This window comes from Panthera uncia, chromosome C2, assembly GCF_023721935.1.
Source record: "Panthera uncia isolate 11264 chromosome C2, Puncia_PCG_1.0, whole genome shotgun sequence".
NCBI classification, from domain to species: domain Eukaryota; kingdom Metazoa; phylum Chordata; class Mammalia; order Carnivora; family Felidae; genus Panthera; species Panthera uncia.
Genome location: NC_064810.1, coordinates 66,429,992 through 66,440,617, shown reverse-complemented (window position 1 = coordinate 66,440,617; position 10,626 = coordinate 66,429,992).

Genomic DNA, 10,626 nt, shown 5'->3' with positions numbered 1-10,626 from the left:
AAGAAGATTTCATAAACAATTATAAGTCAATAAATTTGAAAAGTTAGATTGGGTAATTTCCCAGAAAAATATAACAAAACTGATTCAAAGAGAAAAAGTAAACTTGAATAGTGCTATACTACTAAAGAAATTGAATCAGTAGTCAGAATATCCTTGTAAGAAAACTCTTGGCACAGATGGATTTACCAGCAAGGTCTGTCAAACATTTGATATTGAGATAATTCCAGAATGAGACAAACTCTTTTAGAAAATAGAAAAGGAGAAACATTTCTCCAACTCATTATCAGAAACTAACATACGTTTGATACCAACACTGGACTAGGACAAGAAAATTGGACAAGAAATTACCAGACATTTCACACATGAAAATGGGTACAAAAATCTGAAGCCAAATGTGGCAAGCCAAATCTAGTCACATATAAAAAGGATCAAGACCAAATTGTATTTATCACAGAATACAAAGTTGAATTACGTTAGAAATACAATTAATATAATTTGCCACATTAATGGGATAATGTAGAAAAATTGTATTATTGTCCCAAAAGATACAGAAAACCATTTGATAACATTAAAAATCCATTTATAATAATATAAAAAATCTCTTAAAGTAGGAATAAAACAATATTTAATCTGATAATGAATATGTACAAAAACCACTGCAAACATTCTTAATTGTGAAACATTGGAAAGGATCTCTTTTGAGATCAAGAATAAAACAATACCTGCTATCACTTTTTTTTTAATTAAAATTTTTTTTAAACATTTATTTATTTTTGAGAGATGGAGAGAAAAGAGCGTGAGCAACGGAGGGGTAGAGAGAGAGGGAGATACAGAATCAGAAGCAGGCTCCAGGCTCTGAGCTGTCAGCACAGAGCCCAACACGGGGCTCAAACCCACGGGGCTCAAACCCACTGACCTGAGCCGAAGTTGGATGCTTAACAGACTGAGCCACCCAGGTGTCCCTACCTGCTATCACTTCTAATCAGTTTTGTACTGAAAATCCTAGGAAGAACAGTAAGGCAAGGAAAGTAATAGATGATATAAATATCATCAGAAAGGAAGAAATAAAACTATCACTAGTCTCAGATGACACGACTGTGTAAGTAGAAAACCTGAAAGAATCTACTGATAAATTAGTAGAATTAACAATAGCATTTAGGAAGTTTACTGCATACAAAATTAATGTACAAAAATAAATTGTAGTTCTAGATAATAGCAACAGTTAATTAGATGAAATAAGACTGCAAATATCATATCAAGTGCCAAGGATCATGCCTATCAAAAGATGATCAAGTAAGGATGGCCACCATGGAGAAAATGTTAGCATTTTATTGAAAGGCATCAAAGAAGACATAAATGATTGGAGAGTGTTACAATATTCATAGGATGGAAAACATGATTTGGTGAAGATACCCATTCTTTGTTTTTTAATTTATTTTTTTAAATTTACCTTCCAGTTAGTTAGCATATATGTTAACATATATGTTAGCAACAATGATTTCAGGAGTAGATTCCTTAATGCCCCTTACCTATTTAGCCCTCCCCCGTCCCACAACCCCTCCAGTAACCCTCTGTTTGTTCTCCATATTTGTCTGTTTTGTCCCCCTCCCTGTTTTTATATTATTTTTGCTTCCCTTCTCTTATGCTCATGTTTTGTATCTTAAAGTCCTTATATGAGTGAAGTCACATATTTGTCTTTCTCTAATTTCACTTAGCATAATACCCTCTAGTTCTATCCACATAGTTACAAATGGCAAGATTTCATTCTTTTTGATTGCTGAGTAATACTCCGTTATATATATATATATATATATATATATATATATATATATATATATCACATCTTCTTTATCCATTCATCCACCGATGGACATTTGGGCTCTTTCCATACTTTGGCTATTGTTGATAGAGCTGCTGTAAACATTGGGGTGCACGTGCCCCTTCGAAACAGCACACCTGTATCCCTTGGATAAATACCTACTAGTGCAACTGCTGGGTCATAGGGTAGTTCTATTTTTAATTTTTTGAGGAACTTCCATACCATTTTCCAGAGTGGCTGCACCAAGAAGATGCCCATTCTTTACAAATTGATTCATAGATTTAATGTAGTAACAGTCAAAATTCAAAAAGATCCATTTGTGGAATTTGGTAAGCAAATTCTAAAATATATATGAAAGTGCTAAGGGCTAAGGACAGTCAAGACAGGAAGTGGAAGAACTTGCTTACCAGACTTTATTTTAAGACTTCTTGGTAAGCCCTAACCAGACAGCATGGTAGTATTGGTGTAAGGATGAAAAACAGGTAAATGGGTAAAACACAGAGCCCCCAAACAGATCCATGCATGTCTGGACAATGACTTATGACAGAGGTAGTATATCAAAGCAGTGAAGAAAGGGTGGGTGTTTTTTTTTTAGTAAATGGTGCTGGAAATATTGGGTATCCAAATTGAAAAAAAAAACCACTATTTGGGACACTTCATACCATACACAAAAATAAATTGTAGATTGTACTTAAATGTGAAAGGAAAAAAACAAAAACATTTTAGGGGATAACACAGGAGAAGAATATCTTCATGACTTTGCATGTAGGGACTGATTTCTCAAACAAGGTACAAAAACACTGATCAAAAGGGAAAAGATTGATGCTTTTGACTATATTAAAATGAAGAACTTCTGTTAAACAGAAGATACAATAAAAAGAATGAAAAGACAAGCTTATGGAGTAGGAGAAGATATTTATAACATGTAAAACTGACAGAAAAACCTCACTAATAATCAAAGAACTCCTATGAATCAAAAAGATAAAGGTCGACAATCCAATATAAAAACTGAATAAATGGGTACTTCATAATAGGGGAAATTTAATTAGCCAATAAGCATATGAAAACATGTAATCAGGAAAATGCAAATTAAAACCAATCAACCACAAGTGAAATGTCACCACACACCCATTAGATTAGACTGACAATACCAAGATTTGACAAGGATATAAAGTAAGGAAAACTGTCATACATGTTGATGGAAATTTAAATTGGAGCAACTTTGGAAAAGATTTTGGCTTTTTTCTAATAAAGCAGAAGCTAAACATGTCTCATGGCCTTATGTATGAACCCTGGAGACACTTGTTCACATGTGTACCAACACATGTGTGTGAGAATGTCAACAGTGGTATTTTCCATAAGGCTGTACTTAGGAAAAATTCAACTGTCCATCAAGATTCAATGGATTCTCAAAATCATGCTTAGGGAAAGAAGCCAGTCATGAAAGAATAATACATACTAGTTGTCAAATCGCTATGATGTACACCTGAAACTAATATAACATTGTGTGTCAACTATATTTCAATAAAAAATTTTTAAGTTCATTTACTTATTTTGAGGAAGGCAAATCATAAGAGACTCTTAAAAAAACTGAGAATAAACTGAGGGTTGATGGGGGGTGGGAGGGAGGGAAAAGTGGGTGATGGGCATTGAGGAGGGCACCTGTTGGGATGAGCACTGGGTGTTGTATGGAAACCAATTTGACAATAAATTTCATATTTAAAAAAGAGAGAGAGAGAGAATCCCAAGCAGGCTCCACACACTATGCACTGTCAGTGCAGAGCCAATGTGGGGCTCAAACTCATGAACTGCGAGATCATGACCTGAATCAAAAATAAGAGTCAGGCACTGAACTGACGAGCCACACAGGCACCCCTAAATTTTTTTAAACTAAACAAAAGAATTATGCTTATGTAAAATTTTCAAAAGTCAATCTATCATCTATAAAAACAATCTATAATGACAAAAAGATCAGTGGTTGTCTGGGGACCAGGATGGAGGGAGGAATGGACTGCAAAGGACATGAGAATCTTTTTGTAAATGTTCTGAATCTTGTTTTTAGCAGCAGCTTAATGGGTGTATAAATATGTCAAAACTCATCTAATTATACATTTATATGGGTACAATTTTTAGGTTTTACAAATTGATCTAAACAGTAATGGACAAACGAACTATAGCATCAGGGCTGGCCTTATAATATGCCAGGCCCAGTGCAAAATGAAAATGTGGGCACCTTCAAAACAGCAAAAAGAAAGCATTTTCCTTTATTCTATGGTTTCTTTTGACGTGTCGTAGTGTTTGTGATTTGCTGTTTAATGTCATGCTGTCTTGGATTCAGGGACACTCATAGGGCAAGTGCAGATACTCCCAGACACTTGGGGGCCCCACCTCATGACTCCATACTAGTGCAGGCATAAAACCCACCAACTGCTGGATTCTCAGCAGCTTCCAGACCTGGTCCCCAAAGTTGAGGCAGTCATCTACCCTTTCCAGTCCACATAGTATTGCAACCTCATGCCTAGAAGTGCTAAGTTCCTGGACATGGGTGGATGAGAGGTTTGTCCCTGCCAAGTCACCTCTGAATTCACCATGGCATACCTGGCCTAGGACAGAGACAATTGCCACCATACTCCACCCTAGATACTGTAGGAACCAATCTTGACCCTCTGTGTGCCCTCACCCAGACCTCCAATAGGGCGTTAGCCATTGCTGTATGGGATTGGGACCAGTAGGCCTGGGATGACTTTGGTTGGGAGTAGTTGGCTGAAAACCTAATCCAGGAAGATGGCAGGAGGTAGGATCATTCTTGAGCCAAGGTTCCAAGTCTGCAGCACATGCTGCATTGTTCCATCAGACTTCCCTTTCAAAACTAAAATTCAAAGATAAAATGATTAAACCAAGAACAGGTCCTTTTGAGTGTGGGACCCTGTATGACTGCCGTGGTTGCATGTTCCATGGAGCAGAACTTGTAGAGGTTGTTCATACAATGGAATAACATGGAGCACACACATAATACATATACATCTCACAAACATAATGTAGAGTGAAAGAAATTAGTCATGCACAAAAAACCATATGGTACAATTTTATTTATATAAAAGTTGGAAACTGGGGTAAACTAAATTATATTGTTTAGTGATCATACATAGGCTACAAAATAATAAATCAAACGAGAAAATGTTTATCACAAAGACAAGATAATAATTACCTCCAGGCGTGGGGAGATGGTGGGCTCATGACCTCAGTTTTCTTCTCATCTGTTCTTGGTCCTTTTTGGTTATATATATTAAACAGCATCTCTGAGGACGGCCTGTTTTCTTGCCCCTTGGGGTACCATTTCTACGAGCCATCTCTAAGGATCGCTGAGGCTCCCTGGCTACTGTTCCAAACTTGTTGCCCATCACATTCATTATGCCCATTACCTCGGATGTTTAAGTGCTGCCCCTGCTCTCTATCATCCCAGGGTCATGTCTTCTCAATACTGTAAAGCCCACTCTGCAACAGCATCTGCTACTATCAGTCCTCATCTACAGAGAACAAATATTACTAGATTTTCAACCATGCTTATGTCCCATAAGCATATTTGTTACTGCCTTGGTTAATCAAGCATCTTCCAGGTCGTCCTGAGAAACACAGTGATAGGGTTTCCAGGTTTATATTGTAGGCTCATTCTAGCATTCTAAGCCTTCTGAGCCTTTCCTCCACAGTTCGCCATCACAGTTCTGACACCTCTACTTCATTTACTATGCACCATGTTTTTTTCCAATCTTTAAGTCTCATTTCCGTAATATATTAGGACTGTCACCCAGGGCCCTTTTACAGTCAGATGCTAAATCCTTTATCTAGGGTTTCATTCTTCCCCCATTATACTTTATTCTTCCCCCATTATATTTCATTCTTCCCCCATTATACTTTCCCCCATTACCTGCCAGCCAGGTCCTTCAGCTCCTTTGGTATTTTTTCTTTCTGTTCCTTTAGTAAGCCTCAGACTTCCCAGTCAGGTTTGCTTAGACTTGATATTAATGATGTGTCCAGTGGCCAGATGGAGATGAGGGCATAAAATGAAGAGGGCAAGGATGGCTTTAAAAATAGGGTTGCCAGCACTGCCTCATTGAGTTATCTTTGTAGTCTTTAAGCAGCAGGTGGGCTGTATATTTCAACAAGGGGGAGTTGTTCACTTCTGTAAGCCTAGAGGGTCCAGGCAATTCAAAGTTCTTGATCAATCCTCAGCCTAGTCTTCAGCCATGCCTCCCCTCCAGCCACAGGAAATGAGTGTTCATTTAAAAAATTTTATTTAATGTTTATCTTTGAGACAGAGGGAGACAGAGCACAAGTGGGGGAGGGGCAGAGAGAGGGGGACACACAGAATCTAAAGCAGGCTCCAGGTTCTGAACTGTCAGCATGGAACCCCACGCAGGCTCCAACTCATGAACCAGGAGATCATGACCTGAGTGGAAGTCAGACACTTAACCAACTGAGCCACACAGGTGCCCCCCCCCCTTTTTTTGAGTGTTTCTTTAAATGTTGTCAAGGAGATCCTCTGACTTTCACTGTTCAAAATTTTTCGTTGATAAACCTGAGCCTTTGATTTTTCTCTCTGCAAGGAATCAGTAGCATTACCAAGAGCTTTCTTGTAACTTTCCTGTATCTTTTCTTGTAACTTTCTTACAGTCACTGTTGCTCCCCTATCCCTCAACTGTCTGTGGTAGTGGTTCCTAAACTTGCCAGCACACTGAAATCACCTGGGAGCTTCTAAAAATACTGGTGCCTTTATTCTTCCCCCCGGAAATTGTGATGTAATTATCTTATCCGTAGTCTGGGCTTAGGAACTTTTAAAAAAACTTCTAGGTGACTTTAATGCTAGGACATTGTACCAGTTAGTGCCTCTTGTGTCTGTATCCTATTATAGCTTACTACAGGTAAGTTTTAATAATCCACTACCACAGCATCCAGACAGTATTGAAACCTAGATCTCCTTGTTATCCAGCTGGTGAGTAATCGAACTACAGTAACTCACCTTTAGTGTCTACTTTCTAGAACCCTTCCTGGTATCAACTGTTTTAGGTAGGGTTCTTTGAAGCTAGGGAATCCTATCCAAGTAACTTGCTGGGAATGCTCTCAGAAAAAGAGACTGAGGAAGGCAAAAAGGGGCAGGAATAAAAACCAGCAAGAATGTGATCCTACCTGGAGGCTAGCTGTAGGATCTGATCCCCTGAGAAGCTCCTACTGCAGAGTTAGCCCTGTCTTGAGGCAATGGGGCTGACCTTTTGTACCCCTACATCCATTAATCATTGACTGAGGTCTGTCCCCAGAGGGGATGGCAGAGGGCTGGTGTATAGCTCCTTAGCCAGGGCTAGGACTAGGGTAAGGGGAGCAGGGTAAAATTGGAGGGTGAGAAAAAACCTCAGTAATCAAGATGAACACTATTTTAATGCAATATTTTAAATAAATCGATAATTATTGATAAATAATTAACAAACATTGATTACATTAATTTAAGTTAATTAAATCATAATTAATAAAAATCATAATGAACAAAATCAAATTTTAAAGATAGAATTAGGGGAAGAGTTTCCTGTTTGGCCAAGGGCAAGTCTTAGAGAATGCAGCTATGGGTTGTTTAGAACAAACATTCACAGCATCCAAGGGGATGGATGCATTGGTCCTGGATGGGTCACTAACATCCATTACACCACTTTCCCTATACAACATTTTGTTGTATTTGAGTTTGAGTTGACTCTATTCCCCTGGGATTTGGGAGAGGGAGAAATGGAGCACAATACTTGGACCTATTTAATAAGGTCAGAAATTCCTGGCCATGGTGATTGCTTCAGGGATGAACTTGTGACCCAAACAAACCTAATCAGCATCCTCTCAAGGATATATCTGCTGGACCTAACAAAAAAGATTCTCCAGACAACATAAGCCAGAACTTCTTGTGACCATCTTTCACATTGAGAGAACCTGCCTGTAATAGGAGAGGGGGTCAATAAGCAAAGAAAGTCCAAGTCAAAATGAAGCAGGGGAATAGAAGCTTGAAAATATTGATTGCACCTTTGGACTGAGCTGGACCAAGATTTTTCCATTCTGTGATGCATCAATTAGGAATATTTTTGTTGTATGGAATAGAAAGTATGACTTAAGGAATAAAACCAACTTGAGGAATAAAAAAGGGTGAGAGGAGAAATGGAGAGGGAGAGAGAGAGAAAAAAAAAAACTATAGGCTCACATAACTGAATGTGTGGCTAAAAACAGGGCCTGCATGACATCACCATGATCTATCTCTTGGATCTGCTTTCTTAGGACTGTCTCCATGTTCAGGTTAAACATGAATCAAACAATAAGCTGGGGGAGAGATGCTCCTGCTTACTAAAATCTACTTACCCTTTGGCAATAGTTCCATAATTCCTGAATACTCATTACTGAATTCTTTCTTTAGGATGAAATATTTCCTAGTATTACCAGTTTTCTTTGCCAGTTCTGACCTCATGATCACTTATACGCAACTCTTAGTATAGGACTGCACCTCCCCATCCTGCCCCAATACCATAAAATACTTGTTCACTACTGCTTTCATACTTTGCCCCCCGCTTCTCTAAATTCTGATACTATCTTATTTTATTATGCTTTTCTTTTGATTTTCCCTTCTCAAATGAGTTCTTAAACTTCTGCAGTGTGATGCAGCCTTTATTCCTTCTTCCCAAGGTAATATACATAAGCTGTTTAACATAGTGCCTGACGTATAGTGTGCTCAATAAATAGCGATGATGATGATGATGGTGATGATGACAATGAAGATGATGGCAATGATACAGTATCACTTCCTCACATAGGTTTGGGAAGATTTGACCAAACCAATACTTAAGACCCTGAGGTAAGGTTTTCTTTATAACTTACCTATATTTCCTGCTTCAAATAAACTATTTCTAACAAGTTCTGAATATAAGCAATTAGAATCAAAACTCTTAAAATTTACATTGACCTGTCACCTTGTTTCTTTAAGTCTTGCTACAATATATTTTTTTTTCCAGTCAAGACTGTTTAAACCCTGAGGACATTCACATATGTTAATATGCATACCTGGACTATTAGAGATTCAAGGAGAAATTAACAGAAATATAATTTTATTGTAATAGTGGAACTTGTGACTCAGTCTTTGTTCAAGTAAGCAAACAACAATAACAATAAGAAACCAAAAGTAAAGATAAAAAAAAAACATGCATACCTGGTTTGGACATAGGAATATATTTTTCACATTAAGAAAAGGCATTCCTTTTTTTCTTTCTAAATTGATAATGAGAGTCTCAAACTCTGAGATATGACTCTAAAAGAGTTCAACAAATAAACTGAAAACTAGAGGGGAAAAAAGTCAGTAAAAAACCCACTATGTTTTGATTGTTTGGGTTGGCTTTTTTTTTTTTTTTTTAATGAAATAGACTTGATGTTTTCCCATCAAATGGATACAGCTCAACTGTTCTACAAAGGTTGTGAGGTGTGAAGCCTGAGGGCAAATACTTGATGTGTGCAGTTAAAAAGTTGCAGGTGGGCTGGTGGAAACAGCATGTAACTAGTTTGTGTTACCAGTCAACATGGCAACCATACCCTGGCGCGCCCTAGTAAGAAGCTTCAGGTATATCCTCTGGGTTGCAAATATGAACTTAAAGAGTTTTATGTATTTGGTAGTCAGCAATCTGGGAAGCAAAAAGCCTTTGCTTCCTACTTTGTATCTCTTGTCTTTCATTTGTCAAATTACCTTTCTCCTACTCCCATATTGGATCTGTTGTATTGAAAAGGATCTTTTCATCTTGGTGACTGTATCAAAGACTGTGATTTATTTATTTATTTTTAATTATTCTTTTAAAGCAAAAAATTTTATTACTGAATAATGCTTCCATTTGTTTAAAGAATTTAGGTTTTTTTTTCTTTAAAAAATTTTAATTCTACTGTAGTTAACAGTGTTGTATTAATTTCAGGTGTATATATAGTAATTCAACACTTCCATATATTACTCAGTGCTCATCACGATAAGTGTACTCTTTTAAAAAAAAACTTAAAAAAATTTTTTTTAATGTTTATTTATTTTTGAGACAGAGAGAGACAGAGCATGAACGGGGGGAGGGTCAGAGAGAGAGGGAGACACAGAATCTGAAGCAGGCTCCAGGCTCTGAGCTGTCAGCACAGGGCCCAACGCGGGGCTCGAACTCACTGACCGTGAGATCATGACCTGAGCCGAAGTCGGACGCTTAACCGACTGAGCCACCCAGGTGCCCCTAAAAAAATTTTTTTTAATGTTTATTTATTTTGAGAGAGAGAGAGAAAGAGCACGAGCAGGGGGAGGGGTAGAGAGAGAGGGAGACACAGAATCCGAAGCAGGCTCCAGGCTCTGAGCTGTCAGCACAGAGCCCCACGCGGGGCTCAAACTCACAAACTGTGAGATCATGACCAGAGCCAAAGTTGGACGCGTAACCGACTAAGCCACCCAGGTGCCCCATGATAAGTGTACTCTTAATCTCCTTGACCTATTTCACCCGTCCTCAATCTCCCTTCTGGTAACCATCTGTTCTCTATAGTTAAGAGTCTGTTTTTTGGTTTGTCTTTTTTCCTTTGTTCATTTGTTTCTTAAATTCCACATGTGAGTGAAATCGTGTGGTATTTGTCTTTCTCTGGGCTATTTCACTTAGCGTTATATTCTCTAGCTCCACCCATGTTGTTGCAAATGACAAGATTTCATTCTTTTTTATGGCTGAATAATATTTCATTATATATAACATAATATGTTATATATATACATTATATATATGTTATAT